The sequence below is a fragment of the Rhinopithecus bieti genome, unplaced genomic scaffold, assembly GCF_001698545.2.
Source record: "Rhinopithecus bieti isolate Rb0 unplaced genomic scaffold, ASM169854v2 scaffold_6935, whole genome shotgun sequence".
NCBI classification, from domain to species: domain Eukaryota; kingdom Metazoa; phylum Chordata; class Mammalia; order Primates; family Cercopithecidae; genus Rhinopithecus; species Rhinopithecus bieti.
The window spans coordinates 1,649,411-1,672,270 of record NW_016805255.1 but is presented as its reverse complement, the minus strand read 5'-3'; positions in this window follow the sequence as shown (position 1 = coordinate 1,672,270).

Below are 22,860 nucleotides of genomic sequence, written 5' to 3'. Positions count from 1 at the left end.
ACACGCTTCGTACGGCGTCAGCCTTGGGCCTCCACCATCAGGCCGCCCTGGCCTTTCAACCCTTTTCTCTCATTTCCTTCATAGATGCCTTTTTTTTTTTTTCCCACTCCAGTCTCTCTGGGTGCCTCTTGACTGCTGAGCACATCTTGCTCTTTGCCACCAGTGCCCCCTGCTTGGGCATTCCCCTTGCCTGTGGGGCCACCCCTGGCCATTCCCTCACTGTCCTTCAGGCTCAACTGCAGTCCCAGGTGTTCCACACACATGGTGATCGTCCACTTGGCACCTGCTCCTGCACTGACCTAAGAACATTCTTCTCTTTCTCATGGAGACTCCTTCAACTGTCTGTGTCTGCTCTCCCACTGACTACAAGGTCCTATGAGGACTCTTGTGTATCTTTGTCACTTGGGTGCTTATTACGTATTTGTACATTTTTAAAAGGCTTAACGTCTGAGGTTAAGAGCTCTTGTGTCACCCATTTGTGTGGCCCAGCGGCCCCCAGGCTGGCAGGGAAGTGGCTGCAGGGGATTGCTTCACTGGCGTCTGGGGAATGGTCTGGTTTGCATGGTGGCAGGTGAATTTCATGTTCCTGCTGCCACCCTGCCTTGGTGGGGTGGGAGGGGCACATCCCAGACATATCAGCTTGCTTATGTTCAGGTCCCTGTTTGGTTTGACAAAGCAGAGGGTGTGTTGCTGGCGTCCTGACTTTGGGGAGGCCTAGTAGCCATGAACGATCATTGGAGATTTTTCAGTTACAACAAAAGGAGGCTGTGAATTGTGACTCCTGTCTGGATTTCAGCCTGTCTTCCCCCTTTTGGAAGAAGATTACCTTCTGGCAGAAATAAGTGCATTCGTCTTCTATTTAAGGAAAAACAATGTTGTCTTCTTTGGAACAGGCTCTTGCTGTTCTAGGCAGGAGAATAGGTTGGCCTTTACGCTGCTTAAGCACAGCGGCAGCGGCGGCACTCACCTTGGAGGCACACAGTGGCGGGACGTGTGTCCTCCCTTCCTCACTGCACAACGGCTCAGTTTTTCTCCACGCTGTCAGGAAGACATTCAGGGCCTCGTGGGCCCTGCTGAGCTCTGGACAACGTGGGAACCACAGGCAGATGTTTTGGGTCTGGGCAGACGAAGGCAGGCTGAGGAGGTCAGACTCAGCTCCAGCAAGCCCATCTGACTCCTGTGAACGTGCCCTGGCCCAGAGCACGCTCACTGTGACCAGGTGAGGGGACTGGAGGTGTGCCCTACCTGACTGCGATGCTAAGAGCTGGCTGGCCACCCTGGCCCTCTGTTTTTTGAACTTCTGCGACATTTCTCTTCTAGGCCTCATATTTGTCACTCATCACATGACACCATGCTTTGATGCTTTTATTGTGGGCATGTCTTAGCGAGGTGACCTCTTTGAGGCCCCCACATTGCATACCAAGCTGGCTTGCCCATGGCTTGCAAAGGAGTATTGATCACTGCTGTTTTTTCTCTTTTATGGGTGAAATACTGTCTGACAGTTAACCCTCACATTCACAACCCAGTCAAGGACCAACAGAGAATTTTCCTTCAGCTGATTTCATCGTCTGTGCATCTTGACCTTTGGAGTTGCTAGAGCCTAATATAACCAACTCTTGATTCATTATTATGAATTCACCATTTTGCATGATATGTGACAACCGGTAAATCCCTTAGCAACCTCCCTAGCTGCATGGAGGCTCCCTGACCCACCCACTGATGGTGAAGGCTTGGGGAGCATCAGGATTTTAATGGAACCTAAGCAAGACGCAGAGAGGGCAGTAATAAGCCAGCCACTGAACCTCACAGTGGGCTCGGTGGCTGTGATCTCCTGGGACCGTCTGCCTGGAGGGCAGGGGCTGCACCCCCCGTCTCTGTTTTTAGTACTGTGCTGCTCACAGGCAGGCATCCAGTAAATGTTTGCTGGATACATTGTCAAACAAGGATATTATCCAGAGTTGCCTTCTAGCTCAAAAGTCTGTGAACAGCTGAACCCATGATTATATGCACTCCTAGTCCCCTCTTATTTTTGTGGGAATGGTAAAGAAAACAATAATTTGAGTCTTTATCTACTAAGTTAGGTTTGTAAATAATGAAAAGAAAGGTTAATTTTTCTCCTTTCATTGGATTATGTGGAACATCCCTGCTTTAGGAATTTAAAGTGACCAGAAAAAGTTATAAAAGCTTCAAGGTTTTGGTGTTTTGCTAATCTGTTTCAGCAGAAGTCACTGATTTTCTTCATACTCCATGTTATGAAGTCGGTGTGCTGAGATTAGGACACCTGTGAATGAGATTATTTCTTTGGTATCCGTGCAAGATGAAAGGTGGGAGCTAAGAGGAGCAAGGCAAATATACATTTAGCAATGCTGTCAGTGCCTTCACGTTTAATACCAGAAGGGTAAAAGGAACAAACCACCGGTACATGCAACAGCTTGGATGAAGCTCAGAAGCATTACACGTTGTGAACGAAGCCAGTCTCAAAATGTTACATACTGTACGATTCCATTTTTGTGACATTCTCGAAGAGACAGAACGATCGTGATGGGGAACAGATCAGTGGTTGCCAGAGGGGAAGAGTGTGTGGCTGTAAGGGAGCAGCATGGGGGAGGATTTTGGGGTGGGGGGCGGTGAGGGGACAATTCTGCATCTTGACTGTGCTGGTGGCTACATGACTCTACATGTGTGTCAAAACCCATGGACTCGTATGCCAAAACCAAGTCCGATTTATGGTGTGATCCTTCAGAAATAATGTAAAATAATTCCAGAAGGGTGAGCAATGCCTGCCAGCGGTGTCCAAGGGAGAGAGAGTACAGTCACGGGTTCCTCGTTTCTATTTCTGGCTGGGCTAGTAAAGCCCCTTCCTCATCCCTCTTTTCCACTTATCGCTGGAGACAGCAACTAACAACCATGGCTTCAGGCTGCTAAAAGCCTAAAAAAAAAACAAAACAAAACAGAACAATACCAACAAAATAAAATAGGTTGGACAAGCTTGGTAGTCACTGACAACAGGCTCAGACCCCAGCCCTCCCTCCAGAGGCAAGGTGTTTGTTCTGTGCTGAGGTTTAAACACATCCCCAGCCCAGGGCTCACTTCCGTGTTGTGTCAATCATTCTGCCAACAGCAGCTGTCAGGACTCCCTGAAGGTCACAGTCTGGTTTCCTCTGCTACATAAAAGATTGTAGAGTTTGCCGCTCTGCCCCAGACTTGCCCCTTAAGGTGAATGTAGGGCACAGGTTTGGGTGGATTTTTTTGGATCACTCTCAGGATTTATTTCCTTTAGAGACTATTTCTATGAATGTATTTGTTTATATGAAATTGATGAATTTAGAAGAGTTATTCCTGTTCAGCTCTTGATTTATTCCTCTGAAATACTTTCTTGTCTGGAGTCATGCACATGTCCAAAACTCTCCCCAGCACAGCCGTGTTTTGTCTCAGCGAGGAACTCCCCCATCCACTCGCATGCCTGCATGTGAAACCTGGGTGCATGCTTGCCGTGTCTTCTCCTCACTTCCCGGCCCTTCTTCAGGCACCACGTCCTGTGTATTCTGTCCTCAAATTGAGCTACTCTTCCTGTCCCATGCCACCAGCCAGCGCTCTTGCCACAGCCCCCCACTCCCTGTTCTGCCCTGTCTTAGTCCATTTGAACTGGTGTAACAAACTTCTGGAGAGTGGTTCCTTACAGTTCTGGAGGCCGGAAGTCCTAGATCAAGACGCCAGCAGGTTCAGTGTCTGGTGAGAATCCACTTTTTGGTTTGTAGCAGCACCTTCCTGCTGTGTCCTCTTACAGTAGAAGGGGCAAGCGAGCTGTCTCGGTTCTCTTTTATCTTATTCATGAGGGCCCCAGCCCCGTGGCCTAATCACCTCTCAGAGACTCCACGACCTAATGCCATCAGCTTGGGATTAAGATTTCAATACAGGAATTTTGAGGGTACACGAACATTCAGACCGTAGCAGCCCTGTAACCAAGGGGATGGATCTTCCTCACACTTGGATTTGATCGTGAGATCCGCTGTCTGAAATCTTGCCATCCTCTAATTACCTTTAGAATAGAATCCAAACACCTTAGTGTGGTGTAATGTTCTGGAATCATCTAGCCCCCTCTACTTAGTTCCCTTCCCCACCCCAATTCAGCTCTCAAAACTTTAGTGATATTGAATTTCTTCCAGGGCCTTGAGCAGGTTATGCTCCCCCCTGCCTCTGGGCCTTTACATCTGCCATCCTCTGGACCTAGAATCTCGTCTTCTCTGTTCTTTCCCTCCTTGCCACGCATGATATTTGTCTGGCATGTTTTCCATTCACCTGTCCAACTTCAGCCTAGTTCTCACTTTCTTCCAAGCTGAGTGTCCGTCCTTCCTGCCCTCAAAACCACCAATCCTTCTGTCCCAGCACCTTCCCCACTGTGTGTGTCATAATTCTAGATCTAGGCTATAAGACCTTTGCCATCATGGCCCTCCCTCTGTTGTCACTGTTGTATCCTAGGCACCTAGCATGGTGCTTGTAGCTAGAAGCTGCTGAGGACAAATTTTCTGTTGAACGGAGAGAGGCATCTATAAGATCCCAGAGCCATCCACCAACAGGAATTTTTTTTTTTTTTTTTTTTTTTTTAAGACAGGGTCTCCTCTGTTGCCCAGGTTGGAGTGCAGTGGTGTCATCAAGGCCCAATGAAGCCTTCATCTCCCAGGTTCAAGTGATCCTCCAACCTCAGCTTCCTCAGTAGCTAGACCATGGGTGCATGTCACCACACCTGGCTAAATTTTTAATTTTTTAAATTTTTTGTAAAGTTGAGATCTTGCTATGTTGCCAAGGCTGGTCCTGAACTCCTGAGCTCAGGTAATCCTCCCACCTCTGCCTCCCAAAGTGCTGAGATTACAGACATGATCCACCATGCACAGCCACCAACAGGAATGTAATGAGTGAAATTTAGGTGCAGGTCCCTGTCTTTGGATTTGCTTACCTTCTGCTGAGGGAGATCATAACTGTTGACATACTTGAAAATAAGTGTGTTAAACCATGGGACGTGATCTCCAAATGCCATTCAGGGAGAGGACAGAGGCTGAGGAGTTGAGGCTGTTGGAGGAGGTTCACAGAGCTTCTTTCCCCACACCGTTTCTTGCCTGTTTTCTCATTGCGTATGTATAAATGTATTGGCCTCACTTCTCTCACTACACAGATTGCCACCCACTCACCAGTGCTGGGCCAGGAGGGCCCACCCCGCACCCCTCTGTGTGTGACTTCAGGTAACTCCGAGGGTTTTCCATCGTACCTTGGGAAATCACGTCTCCGGCTATTTTGTGTGGCCGCTCTGCCCAGCCTCTCAGGTTCATGCTGCTTTTATGTGTTGTGGTTGTGTTGTTGCTTCTGTGCGCTAATTCACGTTGACACTCTTCCCCATGTGGCCTCTCCTGAGCCATCTCTCTCCTTCAGGGTGACTTCGCAGCCAAATCATTTATGGAGATGTGATGGGAGGGGGTGTTCTCACCCTCTTCCCACTCTGCTTTCCCTCCCCCTATACCTAAAATATCGCTTTCTGCTTGGAAAGCAGTGTCTTGAATCCAAGCTTAAGCAGAAGCATTGCTGATTCGAACTACATAGCCAGCGCCACTGGCGGAGGAAGAGGAAGTGGTGTGTGGGGGAGGTCGGTGCGGATGCGGAGTAGCTGTTTGTGCTTTGGGACCTTTTGAGAGGAGCAAGCCCATTGCTTCTGGCTGTCCCTCAGAATCTTCTGGGGAGCTTGAACATAGCCTGATGCCCACGCCCATGCCCAGGGAATTCAGTCAGAGCCTCTGGGGGTGGCACCCAGGGTCTCCACTCTGCGGTGCACGGGCGTTCGGGTGGATGTGATCATAAGTATTTGCTGATTCTAATGCCCTGACTGGGCTACCCCTGATGGCATGGATTTCCTCAGTAAAAGACAACTTATTCAAAATGAGGGGGACAGAAATAGACCTGGGAGACTTTTTTCTTTTTAACTACATGAGTAATTGGGGAAAATACACTACGGAAGCAATAGAAGCAAAAAGGTATAATCCCTTCCCCAGAGATAAAGCCATCGTGTACCCTTCCAGATCTTTTTGATACGTTTACACAGCAGGATGTGAAAATAGAGCTCCTTCAGGCTCGGGCGCGGTGGCTCACACTTGTAATCCCAGCACTTGGGGAGGCCAAGGTGGGTAGATCACGAGGTCAGGAGATCGAGACCATCCTGGCTACCACGGTGAAACCCCGTCTCTACTAAAACATACAAAAGAATTAGCTGGCCATGGTGGCGGGCGCCTGTAGTACCAGCTACTACAGAGACTGAGGCAGGAGAATGTCGTGAACCTGGGAGGCGGAGCTTGCAGTGAGCCAAGATAGCGCCACTGCACTCCAGCCTGGGCAACAGAGCGAGATTCCGTCCAAAAAAAGAAAAAAAAAAAAAAGAATATAGGGCTCCTCTGCTCTTGACTGAGGACAGTTTGGTGGCACCAGACAACTCGTTGTCCCATGGTGTGGTGAAGGCAGATTGACTCTAGTGACCTCCAGCCTGCTACAGAGGTGCATCTTCACGTGGAGAGGATTACCCTGGAGAATGGTGCAGGGAGCCCGTTTCCGTCCCTGTCCCCCACTCCCTGCTGCTGTGCCTGGAGGCTGAGGGCACCTGGGAAGGGCCTTTCTGAGCTGATGGTGCTCCTGCAAGGGTGATGTCAGGGTGTGGGCTCCCCACACGGGAGCTGGCCAGGGGTTTGTGAGCTGATGGTGGAGAGGCCAGGCCCAGGTATCAGAGAGACCAAAAAAGTCTGTGGCTGAGGTCCCTGGGAGTGGCAGAGCAGGGCTACAGAGTGAGTTTAGTGAGAGTGTGAGGAAGGGTGCTGTGGGTTTCTGCTTTCACTGTAAGGAGTCCAGCTGGGTCTATCACTGGCTACACTCACATATATGTAATATGCATATTAGGGTTTAGGGTTTTCTTGCAAAAATAAAATCATACCACATATGCATGTTTTCCTCAGATCATTTAAAAAATTTTTAAATTTTATTTCTTTTTTTCTTTTCTTTTTTTTTTTTTTTTTTGAGACTGAGCCTCACTCTTTCACCCAGGCTGTAGTGCAGTGGTGTGATCTCAGCTCACTACAACCTCTGCCTTCTGGTTTAAAGTGATTCTCCTACCTCAGCCTCCGGAGTAGCTGGGACTACAGGTGCCCTCCACCATGCCCAGCTAATTCTTGTGTTTTTAGTAGAGATGGGGTTTCAGTATGTTGACCGTCTGGACTTGAACTCCTTACCTCAAGGGATCCGCCCACCTCAGCCTCCTAAAGTGCTGGGATTACAGGCGTGAGCCACCATGCCCGGCCTGCTCAGATCATTTTTTTTTAAATTTACAGTATATTTTATAGATACTTCTATGTCCATAAATAGATCTACCTCATTTCTTTTAGCTACCTTTTAGTAGCTAATCATTCTCCTACCAAGGAATATTTATGATATGTATAATTTTTTAATACAAACCTGACTGCAGGGAATATATTTATTCATTTATCTACATTTGCCTCTGTGAATATTTCTGTAGAATAAATTCCTAGAGGTGGAATTGCCTGGTCAAAGGATGAGTACATTTAAGGTTTTGATAGAAATTGCCAAATGGCTGTCCTGGAAAGGTATATGATTTTTTTACTCCTACAAGCAGTATATTGGCATGCCTATTTCTCACACTCTGCCAGTTGAATAGTGTCTACCTTCTTAAATTTCCAGGAGGCTGGTTGTTACATTTAGTTTTCAGTAGGGTTGCGCATTTTGTATTTGCTATCATGTGAATTGATTTCACATGTCCTTTGCCTAATTTTCAATTGAATTTTTGCCATTTTTCATGCTGCTTTATAGGACCTCTTTATAAATCAAGGATGGATACAGACACACAGACACCTTTTATTGTATATGTTATATATACATCCTCCTAGTCTGACTCATGCCTCTCAACTTTATTGAAAGCTTTCCCAAGCTTTCAAGTAGAAAAGCTTTGAAATAATTAAAATAGAAAGTCACATACTTTTAGGACAAAAAATGTAAAGAGCTTATGATTTGTATACAGCCTTCCAAATTATGTTCAACTTGACCAAATAAGAAAGAAAGAAAATATCCAGGATTTACATTGTTGTAACTGACTTGGATTGCTATTGTCTCATTTCCTCCTCCCTACTTTTAAAATAATTGAGATATAATTAACATATCCCCAAACAAGGTTGTGAACCATCAGTACTATCTAATTCCAGAACATTTTCATTACTCCAAAAGAAACCGTGTACCCATTACAGGTTGACCATCCCGATCCAAAATTCTGAAACCCAAAAATCTCCAAAGTTTGGAATTTTTTTTTTTTTTTTTTTTGAGATGGAGTCTCACTCTGTCGCCCAAGATGGAGTGCAGTAGCCTGATCTTGGCTCACTGCAGCCTCTGCCTCCTGGGTTCAAGCGATTCTCCTGCCTCAGCCTCCCGAGAAGCTGGGTTTACAGGTGACCACCACCACGCCTGGCTAATTTTTGTATTTTTGGTAGAGACAGGGTTTCACCATGTTGGCCAGGCTGGTATTGAACTCCTGACCTCAAGTTATCTGCCCGCCTTGGCCTTCCAAAGTGCTGGGATGACAGGTGTGAGCCACCGTGTCCAGCCAAAGTTTAGAATCTTTTATTTATTTATTTATTTATTTATTTATTTATTTATGTATTTTTAAGATGGAGTCTTGCTCTTGTTGCACAGGCTGGAGTGGCATGATCTCAGCTCACTGCAACCTCCACCACATGGGTTCAAGCAATTTTCCCGCCTCAGCCTCCCAAGTAACTGCGATTATAGGCGCCCGCCACCATGCCCAGCTAGTTTTTGTATTTTTGGTAGAGATAGGGTTTCACCATGTTGGCCAGGCTGGTTTCGAACTCCTGACCTCAGGTGATCCGCCCACCTCGGCCTCCCAAAGTGCTGGGATTACAGGTGTGAGCCACTGCGCCCGGCCCCCAAAGTTTCAAATTTTTTGGACATCGACATGTGGCTCAAATGAAATGCTCGTTGTAGCATTTCAGATTTAGGATTTTTGGATTTGGAATGCTTACTTGGTATGTATAATGTAAAATATTCAAAATCTGGAAAACCCCAACTCTGAAACACTTCTGATCCCAAGCGTTTTGGATAAGGGATACATAGTTTGTACTATTCTTTAAACATTCGGTAGAATTTATCTGGTAGAAGCCACCTGGGTCTTGGCTTTTCTTTGAGGGAAGTTTAAAAAGTCTGAATTCAATCTCTTTAGTTGTTTTGATCTATTCATAATTTTTATTTCTTCTTCAGTCAGTTTTGGTAGTTTGTGTCTTTCTGGAAATTTGACTATTTAGGTTATCGAGTTTGTTGGCATGCCATTGTTTGTATTATGTTCTTATCGTCTTTATTTCTGTAATGTTGGTCGTGATGTCCCTCCTTTCATTCTTAATTTTCGTAATTCGAGCCTTCTCTCCTTTCTTCTTGGTCAGTCTAACTAAAGGTTTGTTGATTTCATTGATCTTTTCAAAGAACTAACTTTTGGTTTTGTTAGTTTTCTTTGTTTTTCTACTCTCAATTTCATTAATTTCTTCTCTAATCTTTATTATTGTTTTTCTCCTGTTTGTTTTCAGTTTCTCTTGCTCTTTTTTGATTCCTTGAAGTGGAAGTTTAGGAAATTGATTTGAAATTTTTCTTCTTTTTTAGTATTGTCATTTACAGCTATAAATATCCTTGCAAGCACTGTTTTCGCTGCATACCATGAATGTTGGTATGTGGTGGTTTTGTTTTATTAATATCAAAGTATTTTCCATTTCTCTTATGATTTCTTCTTTGATCCATAGGTTGTTTAGGAGTATGTTGTTTAATTTCAATCTATGCGTGAATTTCTCAAATTTCTCTTGTTATTGATTTCTAACTTAATTCTGTTGTGTTTGGAGAACATACCTTGTATGATTTAAATTTTCAAAAATTTGTTGAGGCTTATTTTATTTATTTATTTATTTATTTTGAGACGGAGTCTCGCTCTGTCGCCCAGGCTGGAGTGCAGTGGCTGGATCTCAGCTCACTGCAAGCTCCGCCTCCCGGGTTTACGCCTTTCTCCTGCCTCAGCCTCCCGAGTAGCTGGGACTACAGGCGCCCGCCACCTCGCCCGGCTAGTTTTTTTTATTTTTTAGTAGAGACGGGGTTTCACCGTGTTAGCCAGGATGGTCTTGATCTCCTGACCTCGTGATCCACCCGTCTCGGCCTCCCAAAGTGCTGGGATTACAGGCTTGAGCCACCGCGCCCGGCCGGTACTTTTATCATTATACAATTTCCCACTTTGTCTGTAGTAATTTTTATCTTAAACAGACAATATCGTTTCTGTTATTAGTGTAGCCACTCCAGCTCTGTTTTGGTTACTGTTTTCTTTATTTCTTTCTCCCCTTCCCCTTCCTTCCTTCCTTCCCTCCTTCCTTCCCTCCCTTCTTTCTCTTCTCTTCTCTTCTCTTCTCTTCTCTTCTCTTCTCTTTTTTCTTTTCTTTTCTTTGACGGAGTCTTGCTGTGTTGCCAGGCTAGAGTGCAGTGGCATGATCTTGGCTCACGGCAACTTCTACCTCCCGTGTTCAAGCGATTCCCTTGCCTCAGCCTCCTGAGTAGCTGGGACTATAGGCACATGCCACCATGCCTGGCTAATTTTTTGTATTTTAGTAGAGATGGAGTTTCACCATGTTGGCCAGGATGGTCTCAATCTCCTGACCTCATGATCCACCTACCTTGGCCTCCCAAAGTGCTGGGATTATAGGCATGAGCCACCGCGCCCAGCCTGGTTACTGTTTTCATAGTATATCTTTTTTTCCATTCTTTTGCTTTCAACCTATTTGTGTCTTTGAATTTAAATGTGTCTGTTGTATACAGCACAGATGTAGATCTTTTAAAAATTTTATTCTATTAACCTCTGCCTTTTAACTGGAGTATTTGAATTATTTTCACTTAACATAATTTTTAATGTGTGATTTACATCTACCATTTTGCCCTTTGGTTTCTGTACATTTCATGTCATTTTATGTGTCTGCATTCCTTCATTGCTCCTTTGATGTTCAACAGATATTTTCTAGTGTACCTTTTTAATTCCCTTGTCATTTCTTCTACCATGTTTTTTGAGTTATTTTCTTAGTAGTTGCCCTGTGGATTTCAGATGGCATCTTTTTTTTTTTTTTTTTTTTTTTTTTGAGAAGGAGTCTCGCTCTGTCACCCAGGCTGGAGTGCAGTGGCCAGATCTCAGCTCACTGCAAGCTCCGCCTCCCGGGTTTACGCCATTCTCCTGCCTCAGCCTCCCGAGTAGCTGGGACTACAGGCGCCCGCCACCTCGCCCGGCTAGTTTTTTGTATTTTTTTAGTAGAGACGGGGTTTCACCATGTTAGCCAGGATGGTCTCGATCTCCTGACCTCGTGATCCACCCGTCTCGGCCTCCCAAAGTGCTGGGATTACAGGCTTGAGCCACCGCGCCCGGCCCAGATGGCATCTTAATTAATAACAATCTAGTTTGGATTAATACCAACTTAATTTCAATATTATACAGAAACTTTGCTCTTACGTATGTCTATTCCCTTCTCCCCTTTCTGCGCTGTTATTGTTATACACATTATGTCTTTATATGCTCATTAACTCGGATTTATAGCTATTGCTTTCCACAGTCTTCTTTTAAATTAGAAGGAAAAAATTAGAAACAAAAGTATATTTATACTACGTTTTGTTTTTACCCATGTAATTGCCTTAACTAGTATTCTTTATTCTTTCATTTGGATTTGGATTACTGTTCAATGCTCATTTCATGTAGGACAGGTTTGCTAGTGCTAATTTCTCTACAGTTTTTGTTTATCTTGGAAGTCTTAATTTTCCCTTCTTTTAAAAATTGAGGTGAAATTCATGTAACGTAAAATTAATCATTTTAAATTGAACAATTTAGTGACAGTGCATTTACGATGTTGTGCAACCACCACATGTATCTACTTCCAAAACATTTTCTTCACCCCAAAAGAAAACTCTACACTCGTTAAGCAATTTCTCGCCATTCCTTTTATTTTTGAAGGGTAGTTTTGCTGGATATAGTGTTCTTGGTCCACAGTCTTTCTCTTTCAGCCTGAATAGTTCATCTCACTGTCTTCTGGCATCCATGACTTTTCATGAGAAATCGGTTACTAATTTTATCTTATATGTGATAAGTCACTTCTCTCTTGCTGCTTTCAAGATTCTCTCTTTGTCTTTGGGTTTGACAGTTTGATTATGATATATCTAGGTGTCAGTCTCTTTGAGTTTACCCTCCTTGAAGGTCACTGAGTTTCTTGAATGGGTCATATTTTCCTGAGATTTTGGAAGTGTTCAGTTACTAGTTCTTTGAATGTTCTTTCTTCACCTTTCTCTTTCTTCCGTTTCTGAGTCTCTAGGTATACACATTGTATGCTCAGTGATATCCTACCCCAAGGTCTTTGAGGCTCTGTTCATTTTTCTTTTTCTTTTTTTCTTTGTCACTCCGGCTGGAGTGCAGTGGCTTGATCATGGCTCATTGCACCCTTGACCTCCGGGGCCCAAGCAAATCCTCTGCCTCAGCCTCCCGAGTAGCTGGGACGACAGGTGCACACAACATGTTTGGCCAATTTTTAAAATATTTTAAAATAGAGATAGGACCTTGCTATGTTGCCCAAGCTGATCTTGAACTCCTGACCTCAAGCATTTCTCCTGCCTCAGCTTCCCAAACTACTGGGATTACAGGCATGAGCCACTGTGCCAAGCCATTTTTTCTTCTTTGTTATTTTTTCCTATTCCTTAGATTGGCTAATCTCAATTGACCTGTCTTCAAGTTCACTGAATCTTTCTTCTTTTAGTTTAGATATGCCAATGAGCCCCTGTAGTGATTGTTAAATTTAAGTAATTGTACTTTTCAACTCCAGACTTCCTATTGAGTCTCTTTAAACATTTTTCCTTATGTGTATTGTCTATTTGATGAGGCATCATTCTCATACTCTCCTTTATATATGTTTTTTGATTATTTGAAAATATTTAAAATAATTTATTTAAGTTCTTTGTCTAGCAGATCTGACTGGGTTCCCTATATGTGGACCGTATTTTCTTGTTTCTTTTTGTATCTTGTAATTTTTTGCCGAACATTTTAAAAATATAATGTGGCAGCTTGGAATATTAGATTCTTTCTGTCTCTCTAGGATTTGTGGTTGTTCTTTGTTTATTGACTTTTCTAAACGAATTCTGTAAGGTTTATATTTTTATCGTGTGTGGCCATTGAAGTCTCTGCTTTGTTGGCTTAGTGATCAGCTAATGATCAGACTGAGATTTTCTTAAACATTTGTAACTAGTAAACCTCCCAATATTTGCTGAAATCTCTGTGTGCATGTTGGGACACTCCTTGCAACACTCAACCAGGCAGCTGACAACTCTGTCTAAACCCTCTCTTCCTATTTGGGCAGAATCTCAAGATCAGCCTTGAGAGCTTAGTTAGGGCCTTCTCAGGCCTTCCCTGAGTATATGTGCAGGTGATATTCTAGATACCCAGGGGTATGCTGAGCTTCCTTGCAAGCTTTTTAGTCCATCTGTTGTTTGCTCCAACTGTTATTCACTGCCTCAGGCAGCTGTGAAGTTAGATATTTGCCTGTAATTGTCTTCAGCAAGCACCTCAGTGGGAGAGAAAAGGCTTTTCACACTGGGTGACTTCTGACTCAGGTCCAAGTGGGTTTTCCTTTTTGCAAGTGAGGTTTTCCAGGGAACCACCAGCCAGGTCAGTTAATGACAAATCTCTGAGAATAAAGCTTTGAAGAATCTTCAACCCAGTTGTCCCCTTCCAGTGGCTGCCAGGCTGCTGGTTTACACAGTTATTGGTTGTCAAGGCTGCCATCGAACTAGAGAGCAGGGTAGTGAAATATGGCAAGTTAAAATGCTGTAAATCTCACTGTTTTGACTGAGATTTGGCTGTTTATCTCAAATAAATGTTCCCTGAATTGTTGCATTAATTTCCAGAGTTCTGACAAAGTTCACTCTGACCTTTTTTTCTTTTTAACCAGTTTTCTCATTATTTTCATGGGGAAACAATTTTGGAAATCCTTATTCTGTCATTTTGCTGATGTCACTTGCTTTTGGTTTTATGATTTAAAATGTTTTGAATCACACTGAATGTTTGGTATCATCATATTTGATTAAGCAAGAGAGATCAGTTTTGTCACTCATTCACTTTGTGTCCTGAGGCAAGTTACAGAACCTGTCATCCTCAGTTCCATTGCTTGAAAAATGTTTGGTTGGTTGCCAAGTGAGAGCTCCAGTTTTTACCACCTCTGAGATTCTGAGCCTCTGAAGACCATATTTTCATCTGCATTTTCTATTATTCCCTTGTGCAGTTTTATCGAGTTTATTTTTTTAAGTTCATACCACACCCTGTCAGTCGTATTTTCATGACAATTATTTCATTCTGAATTGTAAACATTAGCATCCAACAGCATCATTATGGCTTTTGGCTGTTATTTATTTCTGCTGAGAAACTTGAAAAATGCAGTTGCTATGTATTTTACCACCATAACAAAATTGAAAAAAAAGAAAAATGCAGTAGCTTTTCCCACCAACATCCTCCCCCTTGGTTTAGCAGCTCCTCGGCGTAAGTTAAAAGAGAGACCTTTAAATCAGCCTAGAACAGGGTACTGATATAAAGTCAGGAGTTCCAATCCCATATTATCCAAGCCTTGTGTCTCACGCACCCTTCATAGTTGCTGAAGAATTGGCCCCAGCAGCAGATTTCAGTCTGTAAAATCTCTGGATCATCTCTATAAACCACAGCCCCTGTATTTGAGCTTTGACTTCTTCTGATGACCCCATGGTACAGATGCCTGATTGCCATAGACATACACCCTCCCACACTCCAATACCTTTCTGTGGCCTGCACCCTCTTGCTACCTTCCTTTTGAGCTGAGGCTGACTCAGTGGTCCCTTGTTCCAAGATTTGAAGAAGTGGGCACAGGATCTGACTCCACTCTCTGGAAGGCCCAAGTCTATCCTCCTGTTTTTCAGGTCCCTGCAGGTGAGGATAGGTCTCAGTCCTGTCGGGCTGCTCTAACAGAATACCATAAGATGAGTGGCTCACAAACAACAGCAGTGCCTTTCTCACAGTTCTGGGAGCCAAGAAGTTCAAGATGAAGGCGTTGGCAGGTTGGTGTCTGGCAAGAGTCCCCTTCCTGGTTCATGGACAGCTGTCTTCTCTCTGTGTTCTCACATAGCAGAAGGAGTGAGGGAACACTCTGGGGTCCCTTTTATAAGGCACAGATCCCATGTGTGAGGGCTCCACCCTCATTACCTAATCACCTGCCAAAGGCTCCACCTCGTAATACCATTGCGCTGGGGATTAGGTTTCAGCATGTGAATTTGAGGCAGGGGCCCCAACCATTTTGTGTATATAGGATCATGCGTGCAATCCTCTGTCCACTGGAGTTGGGTCAGGTGGCAATGATGGGCAGGGATGTCCTGCTGCCTGGCTCTGTCACTGTGGAAGGGGGTGGGGTTCAGGTCCAGCCCCACCACCTTACTCGATTTGACCTGCTTCCAGCCCTGCATGTTTCTTCTCTGAAGACCTGTGCAGAGAGCATGATAGGTCCCTGGCAATATCTGGCCGTTGCCCTCCCTGTCCTTCTGTGTCGAGCCCTTTGTCCTGGCTCGGTGAGCTGTGCAGGCCTCTGAGTTATTTGGCCAGTATAGGCCATTTTGCCTGTGCTTCCAGGGCCTCCTTAGCACCAGGCTCCACCATGCCACCTCCCTCATGCCCTCTACTGCCCCGTATCTCCAGGTGGGTGGGGTCTGCTGCCCGCTCCCGCCCCATCCCCCCAGCACACGCCGCTTCCCAGCCACCGATCAGCTCCTGTGGGCGGCACTATTTCTGAATCCCAGTGAGTTAGGACGGGACAGCCAGAGCAGGTCTGTCTGGAGGTGGTGTGGGTGGGTGCCCATGTGCTGCATTTTGAGAGATGCCAAAAATAACAGTGAGCAATAATCCCTGCCATTAGCTCCATCCCTCCTTTGTACATTACATCATCTCATTCGGTCCTAAACAGCAGCCTGGACGACAGGCCTTGTTGTCCCCTTTTGATAGGTGAGAAACTTACTAGGCCCAGGCTGTTAAAAAACACCAGGACTCCAGTAAAGACAGAACTTGGAGTTACTTCTGTTCTACCCAGGCTCGGGTTTATTCTCTGGATGACAGAGGTTTATCATCTCTGGTTTGTTACACTGGCTGTGTTAGCTTTGTACAAACACGCTCTTCCCAAGGGGCCAGGGAACCAGTGGGAGCAAAATATGCTGCTGCCCCTTGCCGAGCACCTGACGCGTACACGACTCCAGGCTGAGCTTTCCAGGTGCAGGTCTCAGGCCACCAGTGCAGGCACCTGAGAACTTTCAGCCTCGTTTATGCTTGGAGCCCCCAGGGCTGCCTGCCTGCCATCTTAATCCCACCCAGCCTGGTGTTTCTTCCGGCCTCCAGCACCTAAGTTCTGGGAGGTAGATTGTGGTGCCTGGGCGTGTGGACGGGAGAAACACCACTGCTCCTCCATGCCAACGAGATCTCCATCCTCCCAGCTCTGTTCTAGTCACCCTGGGTTGGCATGGAGCCTTCTGTCTTGTGGTCTCCTTTGCTTTTGGTGACCTGCCCTGCCCTAGGTCACCCCTGCCCCTGCTCCCAGTGGGCACAGAATACTGTATGGGACACCAAGGCGTCGTTTTCCAAACACCACTCACAGCTCTTTCTATCCAAGGACCTTGCTGCCACTACCTGGGTCTGCCTGGGTCTGTCTCACTCTAAGACCCTTCATCCTGTGCTAGCTTCTTTCCCACCTGGCAGAAGAAGTGCAGCCATCAGATCACACTGGGCACGTGCAGGGGACGGGCCAAAGCTTGGGTTTTGCTTATTCTGCTGGTTACTGAGCTGTTGAAAAGTCACCTTGATACAAAGGGGTCATCCCTCTACCTTGTGAATCCGCAACAAACAGATGCTGCTTCTGCTGATACCTGCCTTAGAGATTGCCTCAGCCTGTCCTGGCTGTCACTGAAAATCCTGAAAGTATACCAAGCCCTTTGTTCTACAGATCTAAACAATGGAACCAAACAAAGCATTCCAGGTGGAATCAGGGGGGTTCAAATGGTTTGACATCACTCAGCCAGCCCCTGTTTGCTCAGGGAATTAGTTGGGACTCTTTCTGTTGCAGGTAAGGCTTGTTTGGCTTTTGAAAAAACGGAGAGACAGGTTTTATGGCTCATCTGGAAAATCACAGCTAGCTAGCTTCGGGAATAGCTGGATCCAGGACTCCAAACAGAGTCCCCAGAGGCATTTGCTTTTCTCTCTTCATCATGCGGTGCTTCCTTCCTTCATAGACTCTCATTTTCTCAGGCCCAACAGAAAAGAAGTGTTCTGTTGCAACAGTTCTGAAAATCCATGAGCCTCGCTCTCCTGGGCCTGAAACCAGTCACCTACCTGTCCCTGCAACAACCACTCTTGCCAAGGGATAGAACTACGTTGAGTGGCTTAGGCCTGGGCCACGTCTGCAGTTTCTGTCTTGGGCCATACCGTGTATTAAGAGTCTGGCGAACTGAATTCCTGGGTGAACACAACTTCTAGCCCTGCTGGAGGAGTGGTCCCCTCTGCTCAGTAGTGCCTGGAGTAGAGCTGCCGCCTCTCCACTGGTTTCAAGGGGAATGCAGCCTATGTGGCCTTTAGTTGCCCAGATGAGTTCCCATTTCTAGGAGGCTGCAGTCCCTCCGTTCTCCTTTATTTGGCCTTCAGTGACTCAAAGGAAAACCTTTTATTCTGGAGACTGTAGTGTGGGATGTGGAACCAGGTGCCCCCCACACAGCACCCACGTTGTGTTTTAGTCCCATTAACCCTGCTGTTCCCAGGTCCTCCCCCAGGATTAGAAAGCATCATGCCCCTTCCCGAGGAGCTCCAGTTGTCCAGGCCTTCTGCGTGCAGCCTGAACGGCTAGAGGCCGGGTCTTCCTGGGCTGTCTTAAGCCTGTGCTGGAAGAGGCACCTCTCAGAAGTAGCCTGGATCAGCTTCAGAGACCCCCTCCCCTCCCCGCCATGATGCTGTGTGCCCAGCTTCCACCACCAGGTCACAGACCAGGAAAACACTCATTAGCCATGAGCGGCTTCCGTCACCTGGATGGTGCAGGCACCAGGCTGGTGGCAGCTCCTTGTCCTTGTGGGTGAGCGCCATATGGGTATACGTGGTGCCCCAGCTGAAGGCTCCCCCGATGACACGAGGGTCACACTGAAAGACCTTGATACACCTCTAGAATGGTGGTTCTCTGCTCTGCCTGCATTCTAAAATCCCGGGGTGGGGCTTCACAAATTACACACCCTAGCCCCACTGCCAGCAGCTGGGCTGAGGCATAACCTGAGTGTCAGGATTTGTCAGAGCTCCCAGGCAATTCTGATGTGCAGCCAGGGTTGAGAACAAGAGCTGTAAGGTGGTGCTTCTCAAGCTTGAATGTGCAGAGGAACCACCTGGGAACCTTGGCAAAGTGCAGATTCGGATTCACAGCCCGTGGGGAGCCTGAGTGTCTGTATCTCCGACCTGCTTCCAGGTGGGGCTGAGGCCGCTGGGCCCCAGGCTGCACTTGAGGGGCAGGGGCACCAGCATTCCCTCCAGGAGGCTTCTGAACATGCCCTGGCAAGTGGGCGCATCAGCCTATGACCATGCTCACCATCGCGGACTCAGTCCTAAAGGGCTGCCTCCAGGCAGAAACCAAAGCCACAGCCTCCCCAGACACAGAATTGTCCATCTGGTTTCAGGCAGGTGCCGAGCACAGCCCATCTGACGTGTTGGCTCTGAAGCCACTAGGAGCCCTGCAGTGGCGCTGATAGCCATCCTGAGGGTGGAAGGGGTGAGGCCTCTCCAGGAGGGTTTAGCTCACAGCCCCTCAAGCTATTAAAAAGGGTACTCCGCAAGTTCTCCTTCAGCCACAGCAGCCGAGGGGCCCATTGAGTAGGGGAGGCAAGGCTTCCCCCTTGCAGGGAGGTGGATGTGTCACACTTGTCCGAATGGCCACCTGTCACAATGGCCTGAAAGCCCCCGGCGGGGGGCTCTCCCAACACCTGCCTTCCCTCTGGACCTGTTGGGGCCAGTCTGGGTTGAGTTTGGCTCCAGTGCCCTTGCCCTTGAAGCAGCTAGGTACAGGTGTGGGAGGAGACCTTGTCAGCTCCTCTCCTGGCTTCGCGGCCACCTGACCTCGCCGCCAGAGAACTGGAAATCCTCTACTACCCCAGAGCAGACGCCCTGCAAACACCCCCTCAGAAACACACTCCCTCCTGTCTTCTGTAGGACTCAGGATACCCAGAGAAGGCGGGGCCCCACCTGCCCGCCGTGCCATACTGATGCAGCGATGTCACTCACTGCCACCTGATGACGTTACCTTTCAGTGACAACTCCGAGTTGCCTGGCTTGGTGCTCATAATATTCAATTCAGCTACCACGTAAGGAGTAAGCATGTATCAGCTACTTAGAACAGTGCCTAGCACAGAGTAAATGGTCGCCATCATCATGCCGTGGCTTCCTGATATAGTAAAGTTGGAGAATTCTCCAGTGTCCTTCTTTGTTCACAGGATGTTGCCTGATCAGCACAGCCCATCCTCTTCTGGTCACTCTTCCGTTCATCAGTCAACTAAGGAACGCAGGCAGATGCTCCCTTTGTGACTACAGTACCATGCCCAGTGCTGGGTCCAACATAACCTGTACCAATGGGAGGATTACGCAGTGTACATGTTGCACTGTATTAATAACTCTGCATTTATTAAACAGCTACTGTGTACTCAGCACTGTAGGATATGGAGAACGTATCAAGTTTATTGGTACCATGCACATGCACTTTACAGTCTGAGGAGGCCAGCTATGACCCATGAGACAATGTAGAAGTCATTATGTGCTAAATGGTGTGGGCCACCTGTGTACTCTGTCCACCCCCATGGAAATATTTAAGAAAATTGAGAGTTCACTGCTTTTTAAAAGATCTTTGAACTATAGAGGTTGAGGCCGGGCACAGTGGCTCATACCTATAGTCCTAGCACTTTGGGAGGCCAGGGCGCGCGGATTGCCTGGGCTCAGGAGTTCGAGACCAGCCTGGGCAACGCGGTGAAACCCTGTGTCTACTAAAATGTAAAAAATTAGCTGGGCATGCAGTGTGCACCTAGGACAGCTATCAGGAGGCTAAGGCAGGGGAATTGCTTGAACCTGGGAGGCAAAGGTTGCAGTAAGCTGAGATTGCGCCACTGCAGTCCAGCCTGAGCAACAGAGCGAGATGCCATCTCTGAGAAACATGATAATAACAGAGGCTAGAATGATTTGGAATATTAGGTGTCTCATATAATCAGCCAAATGCATTTCCATATTGTTCTGTATCCTCACTCTCTGAATGTATGTCTCAGAATCACAAACTAGGAAGATATTGATGTCAAATCAGGCCAACTTCATATCTGAATCACTCAGAGAATCCTATGAAACAGTTCAAAGAAAATCAACTATTTGGCATTTGTTTTTTTTAGAGATTCAGAAGAAATGCACACAGTGAAAGACCTTACTAAAAGCAAGTACAGGTTTGGTGTCTGAGGAATTCTGTCCTTAGGTTTTCTAAGCACAGGTGGTGAGGCTCACTCGTTCATAAAACATTTATCAGGCCCCCACTGTGCATATGTATTAGGGCTACGAAGATGAAAAGAACTGGTTTCTGCCCTCAGGGAGCTCAGAGTCCAGGAGGGAGATGTGTCAAACCAGGTGTGAGTGGGCAGGGGCTCGGAGGAAGGGAGCAGGTTGCCAGGGCAGCAGGAAGATTTCTCAGGGCCAGGGTGGTGGTAATGGCTGTAGGTGAGGTGCACTGGGCCAGGCCAGAGGGACTTTCTGTGGTCGTAGCATTCATTTTACTGGATCACACACAAGCCGTATATTGAGAACGAAAGTTTGAAAATATATTTTCAATACAGATGGTCCCTACCTTACTGTGGTTCAATTTAGGATTTTTCAACTTCACGATGCTGTGAAAGCCACACGCATTCAATAGAAACTGTACTTCTCTCATGATGCTGGGCGCCTCTCAGCCGTGCGTTTGCTACTACAGTATTTTCAGCTTACGCTGGGTTTATCCGGACGTAACCCCATAGTACATCGAGGAGCATCTGCACCTGTTGGTCTCAGCTCCTGTATCTGTTTCATATGTGGGTTAACGAAACCATCTTCACATAAAACTGAGTTTGTGCCAATTTTACAGACTTTTATTTTTCAAAAGTAAAATACAGTCATGGATCACTTAATAGCAGGAACATGTTCTGAGAAATGCATCCTTAGGTGATTTCGTTGTGTGAACATCATGTAATAGGCTTACACAAACCTAGACGGTATAACCTACTATGCAGCTGGGCTACGTGTGGCCTGTTTCTTCTAGATGACAAACCTACACAGCATGTTACTTTACTGAACACTGTAGGCAATTGTAATTCAATGTTAAGTTTGTGTGTATCTGAACATATCTAAACATAGAAAAGAGACAGTAAAAAGATGATATAAAAGATTACAAATGGGCCAGGTGCAGTGTCTCATGCCTGTAATGCTAGCACTTTGGAAGGCCAAAGCAGGTGGATCACCTGTGGTCAGGAGTTTGAGACCAGCCTGGCCAACATGGTGAAACCCCATCTCTACTGAAAACACAAGAATTAGCCTAGTGTGGGCCGGGCGCGGTGACTCACGCCTGTAATCCCAGCACTTTGGGAGTCCGAGGTGGGCGGATCATGAGGTCAGGAGATCGAGACCATCCTGGCTAACACAGTGAAACCCTGTCTCTACTAAAAAGTACAAAAAATGAGCTGAGCGTGGTGGTGGATGCCTATAATCCTAGCTACTCGGGAGCCTGAGGTAGGAGAATCACTTGAACCTGGGCACAGAAGTTGCAGTGGACCAAGATCGCGCCACTTCACTCCAGGCCAGGCAAAGGAGTGAAACTCCATCTCAAAAAAAAAAAAAAAGATTAAAAATGGTACACCTGTATAGTTACTTACTATGAATGGAGCTTGCAGGACTGGAGTTGTTCTGGGTGACTGAGTGAGTGAGTGGTGAGTGAATATGAAGGCCTAGGACATGACTGTACACTTACTGTAGACTTCATAAATACTGTGAACCTAGGATATACTAAATTTGTTTATTTATTTAAAATTATTTTATTATTATTATTATTGAGACAGAGTCCCACTCTGTTGCCCAGGCTGGAGTGCAGTGGCACGACCTTGGCTCACTGCAACCTTCTCCTCCCAGGTTCAAGCAATTCTTCTGTCTCAGCATCCCTAGTTGCGGGGACTATAGGCGCCCACCACCACACCTGGCTAATTTTTTGTATTTTTAGTGGAGATGGGGTTTCACCGTACTGGTCAGGCTAGTCTCAAACTCTCGACCTCAGGTACTCCACCTGCCTTGGCCTCCCAAAATTCTGGGATTACAGGCATGAGCTACCAACTAAGTTTATTTTTAAAGCTAATTGCACTATGATGTTACAATGTCCACAGCATCACTAGGTGATAGGAATTTCCCAGCTTCATTATAATCTTCTAGGATCACTGTCATGTATGCAGTTCATCATTGACTGAAACACCGTTACACGGTGCATGACCATAATAGGATGTTAGCTATCAGAGCCCAAACCACTCGGATCACAACTGAGGCCCAGAGAGGGAAGTGACTGATCACAAGTCACTCAGCTGCTTAGTAGCTTGTTAGTGGTAAAGTCAAGGGTAGAACCTTGTATTTTTAGTAGAGATGGGGTTTCACCGTATTGGTCACAGTCTAGTTTCAAACTCCCGACCTCAGGT